Below are 19,537 nucleotides of genomic sequence, written 5' to 3' on the forward strand. Positions count from 1 at the left end.
CAGGTTTCACTTCACAAGGGTGGAGCCAAGACACCTTGTGCAATAGGCTCCTCTACCTGGCTTCAGTCTTTTAAGGTCAATTGCTCCTTATCGCTTATAGAAATAACCTGACAAGGGGCTTAGTGGTTAGGGTTGACCTAATGAATGAACTGCAAAAGGTGCACGAGGGTCATATTTCTGTTAGACATTCTGTGAGGAAAAGTAGTACAGAGCCTGTTAAAATAAATAAATAGATAAATAAACAAATGAAAGAAAAGAAATCAAAGAAAAAAGAAAATGACATTAAAGGCAAAATTGCTAACATAGATTTTCATCTGTCTAGTCACGACGGATAAAGAATATCGCAATCAGAATTACTTTTCTTGGCACTAATGTTATTTAAATCTGCTTTTCTGAGATGTCTTCTTTATGCAGGACTTTCCAAAATCTAGCCCCGTGACCTCTGACTACACTATTTACTTCCGCTGCGTATGAGCTATCACGTACAAATGCCAGGATCCGGATCCTCACTCACTATTCAGGTCAAGGACTGGGCTGAAGGTTTGGGCTTTGATTTGAGTACATGCCTATATTGCTGCTTCCTGGCAGGTCATGGGAAGAAGATCGGCTGGCCTGGGGGAACTTATGTACACGTGGCTTTTAGGCTGCAGCCAAAGTGTTTCTCTAGATCTGGAAGTCTGAAAAGGGTTGCAGTCCTCAAGCTCAGATACAACCGCATGTTAGTCTGGTGCAACTGATTTTTGTGTTCCTTGCACTGGCTGTTCTTTCATCTCCTCTCCAGAGGCAAGGACATGTGTCTCTTTTGTGCTCCTTCGTTAGTAAACAAAGCAGGAGAGATTAAAGCCTCTTTCTTCAAGTCAGTAAGATACTGGCCTACAAAGATGGCAAAGGGCCTAGAGGGGAAGACGTATGAGGGGCGGCTGAGGTCACTGGGCCTGTTCAGTCTGGAAACGAGGTGGCTGAGGGGAGACCTCGTCGCAGTCTACAGCTTCTTCGCGAAGGGGGGTGGACGGGCAGGTACCAATCTATTCTCTCCAGTCACCAGTGATAGGACCCCCGGGAATGCTGTCAGCCTGAGGCAGGGGAGGTTTAGGCTAGACATCAGGAAGAGGTTCTTCACCGAGAGGGTGGTTGCACACTGGAACAGGCTCCCCAGGGAGGCAGCCACTGCACCAAGCCTGTCGGTGTTTAAGAAGCATTTGGACTGTGCACTTAGTCATGTGGTCTGAAGTTTTGGGTAGACCTGTGTGGTGCCAGGAGTTGGACTCAAGGATCTCCTCAAGAAACTGTCTGCTCATGGCTTGGACTGGCGCACGCTTCGTTGGGTTAGAAACTGGCTGAGTAGCTGGGCCTAAAGAGTTGTGGTGAATGGAGTCAAATCCAGTTGGAGGCCTGTCACTAGTGGCATCCCCCAGAGCTCGGTACTGGGGCTGGTCCTCTTTAATATCTTTATCGATGATCTGGATGAGGGCATTGAGTGCACCCTCAGTAAGTTTGCAGGTGACACCAAGTTAGGTGCGTGTATCGATCTGCTTGAGGGCAGGAAGGCTCTGCAGGAGGATCTGGATGGGCTGCACCGATGGGCTGAGGTCAACTGTATGAAGTTCAACAAGGCCAAGTGCTGGGTCCTGCACCTGGGGTGCAACAACCCCAAGCAGAGCTACAGGCTGGGAGAGGAATGGTTGGAGAGCTGCCTGGCAGAGAAGGACCTGGGAGTGATGGTGGATAGTTGGCTGAATATGAGCCAGCAGTGTGCTCAGGTGGCCAAGAAGGCCAACAGCATCCTGGCTTGTATAAGAAGCAGTGTGGCCAGAAGGTCTAGGGAAGCAATTGTCCCCCTGTACTCGGCTCTGGTGAGGCCACACCTCGAGTACTGTGTTCAGTTTTGGGCCCCTTGCTACAAGAAGGACATCAAGGTGCTTGAGCGGGTCCAGAGAAGGGCAACAAAGCTGGTGAGGGGCCTGGAGAACAAGTCCTACGAGGAGCAGCTGAGGGAGCTGGGCTTGTTCAGCCTAGAGAAGAGGAGGAGGCTCAGGGGCGACCTTATCACACTCTACAGGTATCTTAAAGGAGGGTGTAGCGAGGTGGGGGTTGCTCTATTCTCACCTGTGCCTGGTGATAGGATGAGGGGGAATGGGCTAAAGTTGCACCAGGGGAGATTTAGGTTGGGTGTTAGGAAGAACTTCTTCACCAAAAGGATTGTTAGGCATTGGAACGAGCTGTCCAGGGGAGTGGTCGAGTCACCATCCCTGAAGGTCTTTAAAAGACATTTAGGTGTAGAGCTTAGGGATACGGCTTAGTGGAGGACTTGTTAGTGTTAGGTCAGAGGTTGGAACTTAAAATTTTGAGCTGTTTGTATAGAAGCAAAGTACAGAAGAGTACGCTATCCCCCAGGGCAATGTAGAAACTACCTGTTGCTTCTCAGGTTTAAAAGATAAAAGGTGTAAACAGCTGTTTGAGTACAATACTGACGTATACATGAACATTTTCCTCTCCACTGTCCATGTTGGTGTGCAACATTTTTCATCGTGCTCTCAGATCAGGATTCTGATTCTAACAATGGTTCCTCTAACAATGGTTCCTAGTTCAAATTTCCAGAGAAGAGGGAAGCAAACCAGTCCTGGCTGCTTTGAATGAGATGGAGAGAGCAAACAAATGTAAACGAAGCAGATAAACCTGTAGGAATGTTTTCAGATAATTGCCACTGTCCAAAAGCTTTAAAGTGGTTGAATCCTTGAAAGTTCATTCCTGAAAATTCCAGCTGCGTCACTGAATTTGAAGGAGTAAGATAGACTTGCACCATCGCAGAGCCTCAGTCACAGTTTAAATGGGCACTGCCTCTAACTTCACAAGAATGAAAGAGAAAAGGTCATCTTTCTACCTTGTCAGCTACTGACAAACCTAGAGAAAGAAAAAACAAGAGTTGTTAACATTAAGATGTAATGTTGTGGTTTTTTTTAAGCACATCTCACCAAATGTGTAATATTGAGTAGTAACCTGACACCAAATGAAAGGGAAGATGAACGAGTAGAAGGTACTTGCATGGCCTTAATTTACGTGGCAATTGACAACCACCACAATCCGCAATGATTTCTAAGTGCCTTACACCATTGACCCTTGAGGCAAAAAAATGGGATTCCCATATCAGGTAAGGGGAGTACAATCCCTCTCAAAACACGAGAGTCTGGGGTACGAGACTGAGTACTGAAAATCTTAAGACTAGGATGTTCACGTACCAGAAAGGAAACTCACATTTTAGCACTGAACAACTATCTTTAGAGACAGGCTGGGAACTGGTTCTTTTTAAACCAGCGTGCATTTCAGCATCTTCACAGCTAAAGAAATTGTTGACTGCTCTGTTGAATTGTGTTCCAGGCAGAAAAACTCACGTTCCTATTAACATAAAGAGCTTAATACCTTGTGTAACAAATGGCTCAGTCTTCAAAATAGGACTATAATCAAAGTTTACAATTTACTAAAGGAATAGAGGTAAGCAAACAGCGCTGGGTGCACCGGGAGTCTCTGCTCCACCAAGACACACAACAGTTACATCAAGCAGCTGATTTTTATGCTGCTAGGCTAATACACATTCATTACTACTTCTAAAAAAAAAAAAAAAAAAAAAACAGGGTTATTATAATTGGTTTCCGGAATCCAAACCCTCCTACTGGAGCATGCGTATCAGTCTCCAGTGGTGTCTCTGGGGATCTCTCGTGCTGAAGACTCATAGTCTTCCTCACTCTTGTCCTTCTCCTTTTTCCAACTTGGCTGTATGTCAGAGACTTGTGCAATGTCCCCTGCAAGCTTTGCCTTTTAGTTGTTCTTCAGCTCTCCCCGTCTCCTTAATCTCCTGGCCAGATATCAGAGACTTGCATAGTGTCCCGTGCAATAGTCATAAGTGTTAGCAGTTATTCTGAAACCCCCCAGATACCAGAGACTTCAAGGAAAAGCCCCTACAAATGCATTTCCCTTCAAGCTCTCTATTGACACAAATTGCTAAAACATTCCTTTGCAAGATACAGGAACTATATACAGTAACCACTCTGTCTTTCTTAGACTTGTGGTTATACAAGGGTATGTAAGACAGAAGGTCACATTCATCATACAATGCGGCCCTAGCATTGTTCCATACTGACACGAATCAGATGAACATATCTCACACTTGCTTCTGACCTAAAGATGAGTTTTGGATTCAAATGTACCCCCTCCAAGATGAACCTTAACTTTGTGGGGTTGATATTCTGCATAAGACATTTGTAACGTCAAGCTTCACAGCTTCTCCTCTGGATGCAGGAAAGAGGTTACAGATGTATAAAAGGGCAGGACAACTTCCAAAACTACATTGCATTGCCACAAAACTACTTTAACATATCCCTGCAGCCACAGAAACTCCTTTGCAAGCCACCACAGATTAGACATTATGGCTAAAGAGCGTGGAAAGGATTGTTGAGAGACGTCTGCGGCAGATGTCTGGGTGGTGGTTTTACCATGCTGGGCAGCTAAACCCCACAACCGCTCTCTCACTCCCCCTCTTTTAGATGAGGAGGGGGAGAAGTAAAGCAAAGAACAACTCACGGGTTGAGATAAGGATAATTTAATTAAAGGGAAATAATAACAATTAAATAAAAATTATTATGAACTAAACAATTTAACTAAAGGGAAATAAAAATGGAAAGGGGAAAAGGGAGGGGGAAAGGGAAAAATAAAAAGAAGGGAGGAAAACAAACAACTAAAATAAATGAAGGCTATATGGAAGTGCAGAGGAAAGAAATTACTCTCTACTTCCCACAAATGAGCAATGATTGACCACGTCCTTGAAGCAGGGCCTCAACGCACGTAGCCTGTGTTTGAGAGGAGGACCAACATTTTCCCAATGAGAGCCCACCCCTCCCCTCTTCTTCCTGTTTCCACCTTTTCTTGCTGAGTGTGACATCACATGGTATGGAATATCCCTTTGATTGGTTTAGGTCAGCTGCCCTAGTGATGTTTCTCTCCTCACTTTTTGCCCACCCCCTAGGAGGGTTAGAGAAAGGCCTGATGCTGTGCCACTGCTGCTCAGCAGTAGACACAACACTGGTGTGATAACACTGCTGTTCCAGCTACAAGTGCAGAGTACAGCAGTTTCCCAGCTGCTGCCGGGAAAGTTAACATTCCAGCCAGACCCAGAGAAGCGCCACAATTCTGTGGTACAATTCACAGAATTGTCTAGGTTGGAAGAGACCTCAAGATCATCGAGTCCAACCTCTGACCTAACACTAACAGTCCTCACTAAACCATATCCCTAAGCTCTACATCTAAACGTTTTTTTAAAGACTTCCAAGGATGGTGACTCCACCACTTCCCTGGGCAGCCTATTCCAATGTCTAACAACCCTTTCGGTAAAGAAGTTCTTCCTAACATCCAACCTAAAACTCCCCTGGCGCAACTTAAGCCCATTCCCCCTCATCCTGTCACCAGGCACATGTGAGAATAGAGCAACCCCCACCTCGCTACAGCTTCCTTTAAGGTATCTGTATGTAGATAGAGAGCAATAAGGTCACCCCGAGCCTCCTTTTCTCCAGGCCGAACAAGCCCAGCTCCCTCAGCCGCTCCTCGTAAGACTTGTTCTCCAGGCCCCTCACCAGCTTCGTTGCCCTTCTCTGCACCCGCTCAAGCACCTTGATGTCCTTCTTGTAGCGAGGGGCCCAAAACTGAACACAGCACTCGAGGTGTGGCCTCACCAGAGCCGAGTACAGGGGGACGATCACCTCCCTAGCCCTGCTGGTCACACTGTTCCTGATACAAGCCAGGATGCTGTTGGCCTTCTTGGCCACCTGAGCACACTGCTGGCTCATATTCAGCCGACTATCCACCATCACTCCCAGGTCCTTCTCTGCCTGGCAGCTCTCCAACCATTCCTCTCCCAGCCTGTAGTTCTGCTTGGGGTTATTGCGCCCCAGGTGCAGGACCCAGCACTTGGCCTTGTTGAACTTCATACAGTTGACCTCAGCCCATCGGTGCAGCCCATCCAGATCCTCCTGCAGAGCCTTCCTACCCTCGAGCAGATCGATACACACACCTAGCTTGGTGTCATCTGCAAACTTACTGAGGGTGCACTCAATGCCCTCATCCAGATCATCGATGAAGATATTAAAGAGGACCGGCCCCAGCACCGAGCCCTGGGAAACGCCACTAGTGACCGGCCTCCAACTGGACTTGGCTCCATTCACCATGACTCTTTGGGCCCGGCTCTCCAGCCAGTTTCTAACCCAACAAAGCGTACGCCAGTCCAAGCCAAGAGCAGCCAGTTTCTTGAGGAGAATGCTGTGGGAGACGGTGTCAAAAGCCTTGCTGAAGTCAAGGTAGACCACATCCACAGCCTTTCCCTCATCCACCCAGCACGTCACTTTGTCATAGAAGGAGATCAGGTTCGTCAAGCAGGACCTGCCTTTCATAAACCCATGCTGACTGGGCCTGATCGCCTGCTTGCCCTGCAAGTGCTGCGTGATGACTCTCAGGAGGATCTGCTCCATGAGCTTCCCTGGCACTGAGGTCAAACTGACAGGCCTGTAGTTTCCCGTGTCTGCCCTCCGGCCCTTCTTGTAGATGGGCGTCACATTTGCTAGCCGCCAGTCAACTGGGACCTCCCCCGATAGCCAGGACTGCTGATAAGTGATGGAAAGCGGCTTGGCCAGCTCCTCTGCCAGTTCTCTCAGTACCCTTGGGTGGATCCCATCCGGCCCCATCAACTTGCGCACATCCAAGTGCCGTAGCAGGTCACCAATCAGTTCTTCATGGATAGTGAGGGCCACATCCTGCTCCCCATCCCCTTCTGCCAGCTCAGGGTACTGGGTATCCAGAGAACAACCGGTATTGCCGCTAAAGACTGAGGCGAAGAAGGCATTAAGCACCTCCACCTTTTCCTCATCTCTTGTAACTAAGTTTCCCCCCGCATCCAGTAAAGGATGGAGATTCTCCTTAGTCCTCCTTTTTGTGTTGATGTATTTATAAAAATGTTTGTTACCTTTAAAAAAATTTATAAATTTACCTTTATAAAAATGTTTGTTACCTGTCAGTAGCCAGATTGAGCTCCAGATGAGCTTTGGCCTTCCTAATTTTGTCCCTGCACAGCCTCACAACATCCTTATAGTCCTCCCTAGTGGCCTGTCCACTTTTCCAAAGATTATAAACCCTCTTTTTTCTCCTAAGCTCAAGCCACAATTCTCTGTTCAGCCAGGCTGGTCTTCCCCACCAGCTCGCCTTTGGGCACGTGGGGACAGACCGCTCCTGCGCCATTAAGGTTTCCCTCTTGAAGAGCGCCCAGCCATCCTGGACTCCTCTGCCCTTCAGAACCACCTCCCAAGGGACTCTACCAACCAGTGTCCTCAGCAGCACAAAGTCAGCCCTCTGGAAGTCCAATACAGCAGTTTTACTGGTCCCCTTCCTGGCCTCGCCAAGAATAGTGAACTCCACCATTTCGTGGTCACTTTGCCCAAGACAGCTCCCGACAATCACGTCCTCCACCAGTCCTTCTCTGTTTGTGAAGAGAAGGTCTAGTGGGGTGCCACCCCTCATAGGCTCACTAACCAGCTGCGTCAGGAAGCTATCTTCCACGCTCTCCAGAAACCTCCTAGACTGCTTCTCTGGGCTGTGTTGTGCTTCCAGGATATATCTGGGAAGCTGAAGTCCCCCATGAGAAAAAGCGCTGATGATTTCGCAACTTCTGTCAGCTGCCTGTAGAACTCCTCATCCGTCTCCTCATCCTGGTTTGGCGGTCTATAGCAGACCCCAACCAGGACACCAGCCTTGTTGTCCCTGCCGATCCTAACCCAAAGGGACTCGACCTTGTCATTCCCAGCCTCGCACTCTGCACCAGGACCCCCAGGTCCTTCTCCTCAGAAATCCTCCCCAGCAGGTCGTCCCCCAGCCTGTACTGATGCTTCAGGTTGTTCCTTCCAGGTGTAGTAGCGCTGTCAGATACTGGCCGACCTAGAGAGGGAAAAAATGTAATATGTTAAAATTAAAAAGAAATGGTTTTTTTTTTTTTTTTTGGACATCTCACTGAATATTGGAGTAGTAACCAGACAACAACAGAAAGGGAAGGTGAAACAGTAGAAGGTACTTGCATGGCCACAGTTTACATGGCAGTTGACACCAACCACAATCCGCAATGATTTCTATTTGCCTTTCATCATTCGTCCGTGGCACCATGCTGAGAAAGGATTCCTGTTGAGAATGGGACCAGCTGAGCATCCATGTATGGAACTTCCCTGAAAAAAACAAGGTGAAGCAAGTCCTCATGCTCCCCGACAGAAAACCCCTGTAGAACCCAGGGACACTTACCTGCCAGATCCTGAACTTGAGTTACTGCCAAACTACTTCACGGGGAAGTAGCACCACCGGAAGTAGCACCACCAGGGTTTTCCTGTTCTGAGATGTCACCACCAACATCACTTGCTCATAGAGTCTCCAAAGCTCTTTCACAGAGATGATAGGAAACATGAAGGAAAAGCAGCCTACTCCAGAACACTGAGTCCATTTCACCAGGACAGTAGAACAGCACCCTAAGTAACCTGAACCTCAACCTCCCCTGCAGTGGCAGTTCTTCCCATAACTCCTCATGCTTCCTTTATAGCAAAGGTCAAATGATCCCCACCTGGCAGATTTCACTTCACATGTGTGGAGCCGAGAGACCTTGTACAATAGGCTCATCAACCTGGCTTCAATGTTTTAGGTTCAATTGCTCCTTATCGCTAATAGAAATCACCTGACAAGGGGCTCAGTGGTTAGTGTTGCCCTAATGAATTAAATACAAAAGGCACGTAAGGGTCGTATTTCTGCTAGTCATTCTGTGAGGAAAATTAGTACAGAGCCTGTTAAAATAAGATTAACAAGCCTAAATAAAAGAAAGACATAAAAGAAAAAAGAAAATGACCTAAAAGGCAAAATTGCCATCATAGATTTTCATCTGTCTAGTCACGACAGATCAAGAATACAGCCATCAGAATGACTTTTCTTGACATTATTGTTATTTAAATTTGCTTCTCTGAGATCTCTTCTTTATGCAGGACTTCTCAACATCTAGCGCCATGACCTCTGACTACAGTATTTCCTTTGGCTGCATATAAACTATCACGTATAAGTGCCAGGATCCGGATCCTCACTCCCTATTCAGGTCAAGGACCGGGCTGAAAGTTTTGGCTTTAATTTGGTTACATGACTACATTGCTGTTGTTGTGGTTTTCCCCAGCCGGCAGCTAAGCACCATACAGCCGTTCGCTCCCCCTCCCCCCTCCCTCTCTGGGATGGATGAGAGAAACAGGAAAACGAAGCCTGTGGGTCGAGACAGAGACAATTTATTAAGACAGGAAAAAAAAAATAACAGCGAGAATAGTACTGCTACTACTAATGCGTACGGAATAAGTGATGCAAAATGCAATTGCTCACCACCCGCTGACCCATGCCCAGCCTATCCCCGAGCAGACGGCCCCCCCCATCCCGGCTAGCCACCCCTACCTATTGTTTAGCATGACATCAGAGGGTATGGAATAACCCTTTGGCCAGTTTGGGTCAGCTGTCCTGGGTCTGTCCCCTCCCAGCTCCTGCTGCACCCCCAGCGTGCCCACTGGCAGGACAGAGCGAGAAGCTGGAAAAGTCCTTGGCTTGGTGTAGGCACTGCTCTGCAACAATTCAAACATCAGCGTGGTATCAACACTCTTTTCATCCTAATCCACAACATAGCACCCTACCAGCTCCTAGGAGGAAAATTAACTCTATCCTAGCTGAAACCAGGACAGCTGTTTTCTGGCAGGTCGTGGGAAGAAGATGGGCTGGCTTGGGGGAGCTTCTGTACACATGGCTTTTAGGCTGCAGCCAAAGCGTTCCTCTAGATCTGGAAGTCTGAAGATGGTTGAGTGGTTGGAAAGCTGCCTGGCAGAGAAGGACCTGGGAGTATTGGTTGATAGAGGGCTGAATATGAGCCAGCAGTGTGCTCAGGTAGCCAAGAAGGCCAACGGCATCGTGGCTTGCATAAGAAACAGTGTGTCCAGTGGGTCTAGGGAAGTGATTGTCCCCCTGTACTCAGCTCTGGTGAGGCCGCACCTCGAGTACTGTGTTCAGTTTTGGGCCCCTTGCCACGAGAAGGACATCGAGGTGCTCGAGCAAGTCCGGAGAAGGGCAATGAAGCTGGTGAGGGGTCTGGAGAACAAGTCTTACGAGGAGCGGCTTAGGGAGCTGGGATTGTTCAGCCTGGAAAGGAGAAGGCTCAGGGGCAACCTTATCGCTCTCTACAGGTACCTTAAAGGAGGCTGTAGAGAGGTGGGGTTTAGTCTGTTCTCCCATGTGCCTGGTGACAGGACGAGGGGAAATGGGCTAAAGCTATGCCGGGGGAGAGTAATCAATGACCGAGTCCCAGATAGGATTGCAATTACAGTTTACAATTTATTAAAGGAATAGAGGTAAGCAAACAGAGCTGGGTGCGCCGGGAGTCTCTGCTCCAGCAAGACGCACACCAGTTACATCGGGCAGCTGGTTTTTATGCTCCTAGGCTAATACATATTCATTACCACTTCTAGAAAAGGCAGGGTTATTATAATTAGTTCCCGGAATCTGAACCCTCCCACTGGCACATGCGTATCAGTCTCTGGTGGTCCCTCTGGGGGTCTCTCGTGCTGAAGGCTCGTAGTCTTCCTCCTAGGCTTTTTCCTTGTCCTTCTCCTTTGTCCATCTTGGCCAGATGTCAGAGACTTGTGCAGCGTCCCATGCAAGCTTTGTCTTTTAGTCGTCCTTCAGCTTTTTCCCTTCTCCTTAAGCTCTTGGCCACAGATCAGAGACTTGCATAGTGTCCCATGCAATAGTCATAATAGTTTGCAGTTCTTCTGAAACCCCTTCATTCTCTTATCCCCTATTGACACAAATTGCTGCACAATTCCTTTGCAAGATACAAGAACTATATACATTAACCACTCTGTTTTTCTTAGACTTGTGTAACTACAAGGGTACGTAAGACAGAAGGTGTGGTGGGTTTACGTGGCAAGGTTTTTGTAGCAGGGGGCCATAGGGGTGGTTTCTGTGAGAAGGATCTAGAAGCTGCCCCATGTTTGGTAAGGGCCCCACTGCTGACCAGAGCCGAGCCAATAAGCGATGTTGTTTGCGCCTCATATTTAAGACAGGGAAAAAAACGCTGCGCCACACAGCAGCTGGGAGAGTGAGAGGAGTGAGGCACAGCCTTGCAGGCGCCAAGGTCAGTGAAGAAGGAGGGGGAGAGGTGCTCCAGGTGCAGCAGCAGAAGTCCCCTGCGGCCTGTGGTGAGACCATGGTGAAGCAGGACGTCCCCCTGCAGCCCATGGAGTACCACGGTGGAGCAGGGTTCCACGCTGCAGCCCGTGGAGGAGACCACGGTGGAGCAGGTGGCCCTGCACCGACGGAGGCTGCCGCCTGTGGAAGACCCCTGCCGGAGCAGATTCCGGGCTGGACCTGTGGCCCATGGAGAGGAGACCACGCAGGAGCAGGTGAGCCGGCAGGAGCTGCTGCCCATGGGGGACCCAGGTTAGAGCAGTTTTCTCCTGAGGGATGGACCCCGTGGTACGGACCCATATCTGGAGCAGTTCTGGAAGAGCTGCTGCCTGTGGGAAACGCACACCGGATCAGTTCATCAAGGACTGTAGCCCGTGGGTGGGACCCCACAGCACTGGGGACAAGAGTGACCGAGAAGGAGTGGCAGAGAAGCATGCAAAGACAACAACAACAGGGAAGGAACTTTTCCTTCACCTAGTTTTTTTAATGCTGCGACTCCTTCAGGTGACCACAAAGAATTTTGCACCTCCTCCACCCCCCTCAACACAACCCAAAAAAAGGACATTGTGGCATAGAGGTATAATTCCAGTTCACACCAGAAGACGTTCTTCTCACTGCAGTACAGTTAAGACCCACAAAGTGCCAAAAAAAAAAATCACACACAGACACACACCAAAAAAAAGGTAACGTATTTTCAAATTAGTTTTACGCGTTGGCATTATTTACTTGACTGATTTTGCATTCAGGGCTTCATCTATGTGGAGGGGAACATGTAATGCCATGCAAGGTTGTTTGGTTGTATGACTGACAACGGGACTTTAAACATTTGAACTGTTTGTATAGAAGCAAAATACAGAAGAGTACGCTACACCCAAGGGAAACGTAGAAACTACCCATTGCATCTCAGGTATAAAGCTTTCCCTTAAAAGGCGTAAGCAGCTGTTAAGGTGTAGGAAAAGGTGTAAGCAGCTGTTTGAGTACAATCCTTACGTATACGTGAACATTTTCCTCTCCAGTTTCCAACTTGGAGTGCAACACTTTTCATCATACTCTTAGATCAGGATTCTGATTCTAACCATGGTTCCTAGTGCAGAGAACTTTTCCAGAGGAGAGAGAAGCAAAGCCGTCCTGACTGCTTTGAATGAGATGGAGATAGCAAACAAACGTAAAAGAAGAAAATAAACCTGTGGGAATGTTTTCAGATAATTGTCAGAGACCAAAAGCGTTAAATTGTTTCAGTCCCTGAAAGTTAATTAGCGTAAACTCAGGTTGCATCACTGAACTTGAAGTAGTAGAATAGACTTGCCCCATTGCAGAGCCTCAGTCACGGATTACATTGCCATTGCCTCTAACTCTATACAAGAATGAAAGAGAAAAGCGCACCTTTTCTACCTTGTCAGCTACTGGCAGACCTAGAGAGAGGGGAAAAAAAAAGTTATTTAAACCATAAAGTTGTTTTAAGGCATTTCACCAAATCTGTAATATTCGGTAGTGAGCAGACAACAAATGAAAGGGAAGAGGAAACAGTAGAAGGTACTTGCATGGCCTTAATTTATGTGGCAATTGACAACAAGAACGACTTGCAAGGATTTCAAAGTGCCTTCCACCATTCACCCTTGGGACTCTGGGGACCAGATATTCTCGCCCTCTCCCTGCCACACATACCTCTTCTACCTCTCAACACATCTGTGCATGACGCTCCTTAGGATTTCTTTAACCTTTGACAAAACCTCAAGTACATTCTGGAGACATACCGAGAAGAACGTACTCACGTGGACATCCCAAGGATAGACGAAGCTTTGGAAGGCTACCATAACTCGCCTGGAGGAGAAGAAAGGGAGAATGAACAAGCGAGAAAACACATCTTCCCCTGACCCTCCCTCGGAAACTATGAACAAGGACGCCTTTCACACTTTTTCTTCAGGGAGCCCGTCTATGGGGGGACCAGGACTGGGGACTTTTCTGAGGGTGACAGATAGGAGGGGTCTCCCCACCCTTGCTGTTGCTCGGCAGCCCTCTCCTATGTCCCAACAAGGGGTAGAGGCTGCCCCCGTTGTACACATGCAGAACAGAGGGCCAGACTGTCCGCAAGAGACAAGGGGTTGGACATTTGTCTCAGCTCAGAGCAGAAAGAGATGTCTGCCCCCGACACCCACGCTGCCAACTACCCCCACGGGGTCCCTGGGAAATAGATTTGAGGCTCTCAGAGAGGTTGTGGAAGAGGCTGAGGGCCTGGACAGTAGTCTGAACCCGGGAAGCCACCCCGAGAAGAGAGTCAAGATTGGGGGAAGTGCAAAACATAAGGATCAGGCCCAGAAGGAGCACCGCATTGCGAACTGTGCCACAAAAAAAGAGCAGAGCGGAGATAGCAACCAAATGTAAATGAAGAAAATAGACCTGTAGGAGTGCTTCCAGATAATTGTCATTGTCCAAAAGCGTTAAATTGGTTCAATCCTTGAAAGTTAATTAATGGAAACTCCAGTTGCATCACTGAATGTGAAGTAGTAAGATTAACTTGCACCATTGCAGAGCCTCAGTCATATTTTAAATCGGCACTGCGTCCTTCACAAGAAGGAAAGAGAAAGGCACAATTTCCTACCTTGTAAGCTACTGGCAGACCTATAGAAAGAAACAACGTAACGTTGTTAAAATTAAAAAGTTACGTTTATTTTGGTTAGCTGTTGGGGCGCCCCAACCACTCCGCGCCCCGTATCCATCCCAATCTGTTTCTATCTACCACAAGGCCAATTCTTCATTCACATTGAGGTACCTCTTTCACACAGCCCATTATTCAAGCTTCCAAATACTTAAGAACTTTCTTCAAAGTCAGGCTTACGTGTGTGCACTTGGGTTTCGGAGGCCTTTGTTTTTTTTTTCCCCTGTGCTTGGCGTAGAGCTTAGAATCCACGTAAGTAATTTCACTGAAAACAGACAAGGTGAAGGAAGTACTCAAACTCCTCAACAGTAACAAGCACAGAACCCAGGAGCACTTACCTGTAGTCTTCTGAACTCGAGTCACTTCCAAAGCGCTTCGCTGTGAAATAGTGCCACCAGGGTTTTACTGAAGAAGGCACCACCAATGTAACTAGCTCATAGAGTCTCTAAAACTATTTCACAGAGATGTTAGAAAACATGAAGGAAAAGCAGCCTACTGGGGAACACTGAGCCTAACTCACCTCAAGAGAAAAATACCCCAGGCAACCCAAGCCTCAGTCTCTCCTGGGGAGGCAATTCCCCCACTAGTCCTCAGGCTTCCTATATAGCAAAGGTCAAATGACCCACACCTGGCCGGTTTCACTTAACAAGGGTGGAGCCAAGAGACCTTGTGGAATAAGCTCATCTATCTGGCTTCAAAGTTTTAAGGTCAATTGTTCCTTATCACTAGTAGAAATAACCTGACAAGGGGTTTAGTGGTTAGGGTTGACCTAATGAATGAACTGCAAAAGGTGCACGAGGGTCATATTTCTGTTAGTCATTCTGTGAGGAAAATTAGTACAGAGCCTGTTAAAATAAATAAATAGATAAATAAACAAATGAAAGAAAAGAAATCAAAGAAAAAAGAAAATGACCTTAAAGGCAAACTTGCTAACATAGATTTTCATCTGTCTAGTCACGACAGATAAAGAATATCGCAATCAGAATTACTTTTCTTGGCACTAATGTTATTTAAATCTGCTTTTCTGAGATGTCTTCTTTATGCAGGACTTTCCAAAATCTAGCCCCGTGACCTCTGACTACACTATTTACTTCCGCTGCGTATGAGCTATCACGTACAAATGCCAGGATCCGGATCCTCACTCACTATTCAGGTCAAGGACTGGGCTGAAGGCTTGGGCTTTGATTTGAGTACATGCCTATATTGCTGCTTCCTGGCAGGTCATGGGAAGAAGATCGGCTGGCCTGGGGGAGCTTATGTACACATGGCTTTTAGGCTGCAGCCAAAGTGTTCCTCTAGATCTGGAAGTCTGAAAAGGGTTGCAGTCCTCAAGCTCAGATACAACCGCATGTTAGTCTGGTGCAACTGATTTTTGTGTTCCTTGCACTGGCTGTTCTTTCATCTTCTCTCCAGAGGCAAGGATATGCGTCTCTTTCGTGCTCCTTCGTTAGTAAACAAAGCAGGAGAGATTAAAGCCTCTTTCTTCAAGTCAGTAAGATACTGGCCTACAAAGATGGCAAAGGGCCTAGAGGGGAAGACGTATGAGGGGCGGCTGAGGTCACTGGGCCTGTTCAGTCTGGAAACGAGGTGGCTGAGGGGAGACCTCGTCGCAGTCTACAGCTTCTTCGCGAAGGGGGGTGGACGGGCAGGTACCAATCTATTCTCTCCAGTCACCAGTGATAGGACCCCCGGGAATGCTGTCAGCCTGAGGCAGGGGAGGTTTAGGCTAGACATCAAGAAGAGGTTCTTCACTGAGAGGGTGGTTGCACACTGGAACAGGCTCCCCAGGGAGGCAGCCACTGTACCAAGCCTGTCGGTGTTTAAGAAGCATTTGGACTGTGCACTTAGTCACGTGGTCTGAAGTTTTGGGTAGACCTGTGTGGTGCCAGGAGTTGGACTCAATGATCCTTAGGGGACCATTCCAACTCAGTATAATCTATGATTCTATTACCCGCCTTTGGTTTCTGTGAGAATTCAGGCCCTGAAAACAACCGAAGTTTCTTCTGGATGGTGTTTTTTTCTGAATAGGATAACTTCATTTCCCTTTTGAAGGCTTACAAAGATGTAGTAACAAAAGCAAAGGCAGAAAACAGCACCTGAGGCACAGGCTACTTTTCAGCCTACAGCACACTATAGGTATTGTTATAAATGACTGAGTCCCAAATAGGGTTACAATCACAGTTTACAATTTATTAAAGGAATAGAGGTAAGCAAACAGTGCTGGTTGTGCCGGGACTCTCTGCTCCACCAAGACACACACTTACATCAGGCGGATGGTTTTTATGCTCCTAGGATAATACATATTCATCACCACTTTTGGAAAAGGCAGGGTTTTATAATTAGTTTCCCAGCACCCGAACCATCCCATGGATGCATATGTATCAGTCTCTGGCGGTCCCTCTGGTGGTCGCTCGTACTGAAGGCTCATAGTCTTCCTCCCACTCTTCGTCCTTCGGTTGTTCTTCAGCTTCCCCCCCCCCCTCCTTATTTAGTAGTCTCTGGGCCACATTCAGAAAGTTGTGTCTCATGCAATAGTCAGCAGTTATCTCAAAAAACTCCCCCCTATTCTCTTATCTCCCAGACCCGTGTCTCAAGGTTTACCCTTCAAACCCTCTATCGACATGAACTGCTAGACCATCCTTTTGCAAGATACAAGGACTATATACACTAACCACTCTGTTTCTCTTGGACTTGTGGTTATTTATACAAGAGGATGTAAGACAGAAGGTCACATTTCATTATGAGGCCCTAGCATTGTTCCATATTGACACGAATCAGATGAACATATTTCACAGAATGATATTATCATTTCAGACAAATATGATCTACATAGTGTGAAGTGTTCCGGCATGCTTACAATCTGCCAAGGGCCTGAAAATGGTATCTTCATTTTAAGACTGCATGGAAAAGAAAACAAAAACAACAACAACACAGAAGGAACTTTTCCTTCACCTAAATTTTATTATTATTTTGCAACTCTTGCAGGTGTCCACAAGAAATTTTGCCCCACCCCCTCCCCTCCAAAAACAAACAAACAAAAAAATACATTGTGGCACAGAGGCGTAATTGCAGTTCACAACAGTAGACGTTCTTCTCATTGAAGCACAGTTAAGCCCCACAAAGTGCCCAAAAACTGCCAAAATGTAATGTATTTACAAGTTAGTTTTATATGTTTGCACTATTTACTTGTCTGGTCTTGCCTTCAGGGCTTGACCTTTCGGGGGTGGGGGGGGAAGTGGGGTGGGAACATGTAATGCCGTGTGAGGTTGTTTGGGTGAATGACTGACAACATGACTTTAAAATTTTGAACTGTTTGTATAGAAGCAAAATACAGAAGAGTACGCTATCCCCAAGGGAAATGTAGAAACTACCCATTGGTTCTCAGGTTTAAAGTTAAAAGTGGTAAAGGCATCTGTTAAGGGGTAAGAAAAAGTGTAATCTGCTGTTTGAGTACAATTCTTACGTATACAGGAACATTTTCCTCTCCAATTTCCAACTTGGAGTGCAACATTTTTCATCATGCTCTTAGAACAGGTTTCTGATTCTAACAACGGTTCCTAGTGCAAGTTTTGGAGAAGAGAGAAGCAAACCAGTCCTGACTGCTTTGAATGGGATGGAGAGAGCAAACAAATGTAAATGAAGAAAATAAACCCGTAGGAATGTTTCCAAATAATTGTCATTGTCCAAAAGCTTTGAATCGGTTGAATCCTTGAAAGCTAATTAATGGAAACTCAGGTAGCATCACTGAATTTGAAGGAGTAAGATAGACTTGCATCGTTGCAGAGCCTCAGTCGCAGTTTAAATGGGCATTGCCTCTAACTTCACGAGAATGAAAGAGAAAAGCAGGTCTTTCTACCATGTCAGCTACTGGCAAACTTGGGGGGGGAGGGGGGGAGAGAAAAAAAGAGAGTTGTTCAAATTAAAAAGTAATGTTTACTTAGGACATTTCACCCAATATGTAGTATTTAGGAGTAACCAGACTACAAATGAAAGGGAGGATGAAACACTACAATGTACTTGTGTGGCCTTAATTTACATGGCAATTGACTACAACCACAATCTGCAATGATTACACCATTCCCCCTTGAGACAGAAAAATGGGATTCCCATATTACTTAAGCGGAGTGCAATCCCTCTCAAAATATGAGGGCCTGAGGTACACACACCACTGAGTACCGAAAATCTTAAGACTAGGCAGCACCGAACTCAACTGAAAAGGGAGGAGGAGTCTCTTTGGACCTTCACGTAACAGAAAGGAAACTCAGATTTTGGCCCTAAGCAATTGTTCTTAGAGACAGCCTGGGAGCTGGTTCTTTTTAACCCAGCATCCATTTCCGCATCTTCAAAGCTAAAGAAATGGTTGATTGCTCTGTTGAATCATGTTCCAGGCAGAAAAACTCATGCTCCTATTAGAAGAAAGAGCTTAATGTCTTGCTTGGGTCCTAAAGATGAGTTTGGCATTCAGACGTACCCCCTCCAAGACAAACAGCTACCTTTACTTTGTGGGTCTCCTATTCTGCATATGAGATTCATAGCTTCAAGCTTCATGATGTCTCCTCTTGATGAAGGGAGGAGGTTGGAGACGCATAAGAGGGCAAGACAACTTCCCAAACTACATCGCATTGCCACAAAACTACCTCAGCGTATTGCTGCCAGGGCACAAAACCCCTTTGCAAACCACCACAGATTAGACATTATGGCGAAAAAGGCTGGAGCACATTGTTGACTTTTTTCTGCATACTTCCAACTTCAGGAGCCAGTCAAGCTGAGATGACAGCTTGAGATTCCAACTGCGGCTTATAATAGGCTGTGCACCACAGAACTTGGTCTCCATAAGACGCGGTGCTTCAGAATGACATCCCCAGTGGCAACGTCACTTGGAAAGTTCCTCCAAAATATTCCCTGTGTTGCGTGCTAGGTGGCACTGCCTTTACAGAGCCGTTTCCCTGAGGACCAGATCTGGGGACCAGTGGAGGGGCAGGTGCCGATCTGTGCTCTTTAGTGACCAGCGATAGGATGTTCAAGGCATAAGCCTGTCGGTGTTTAAGAAGTGTTTGGACTGTGCTCTTAGTCATATGGTCTGAATTTTTGGGTAGATCTGTGTGGTGCCAGGAGTTGGACTCAGTGAACCTTGTGGGTCCCTTCTAACTCAGGATATTCTATGATCATATCATTCTATAATAAGCTGAATCACTTTCTTGGTCTTCTATCAGCATCCATCAGGAATTTAAAGAGGACTTACACCACCAAGAGTCAAACTCACACCATAGACTGGAAAGCAAACCTCAGGTTTTGAACCAAGTGTTTGCTCTGATATGCCTGAATGCGAGCTAGCAGGTGAGCCTCTTGAAAAAAAAAAAAAATCTATCACCTCCTTTCTGAACACAGTAGGAAGGGTAAGAGTTGTAAAGACGGGCATTTATCCTGATAGCTGTAAAATTCAATGGGAAAACTGCACTCAGTTGTGAGAAACCCAGATGAAGAAAGATGTGGAAAGATTGGGTGCACTCTCCACAGCAAAGTGAGAACGACCTTCCCAGAACAAGACAGAGGGCTTGTTCTGCTTCCCAAGGAAGGGCGGTGAGGAAGTGGGACTGTAATCATGAT

Source organism: Aythya ferina, assembly GCF_964211825.1.
Source record: "Aythya ferina genome assembly, chromosome: 1".
Lineage (NCBI taxonomy): Eukaryota > Metazoa > Chordata > Aves > Anseriformes > Anatidae > Aythya > Aythya ferina.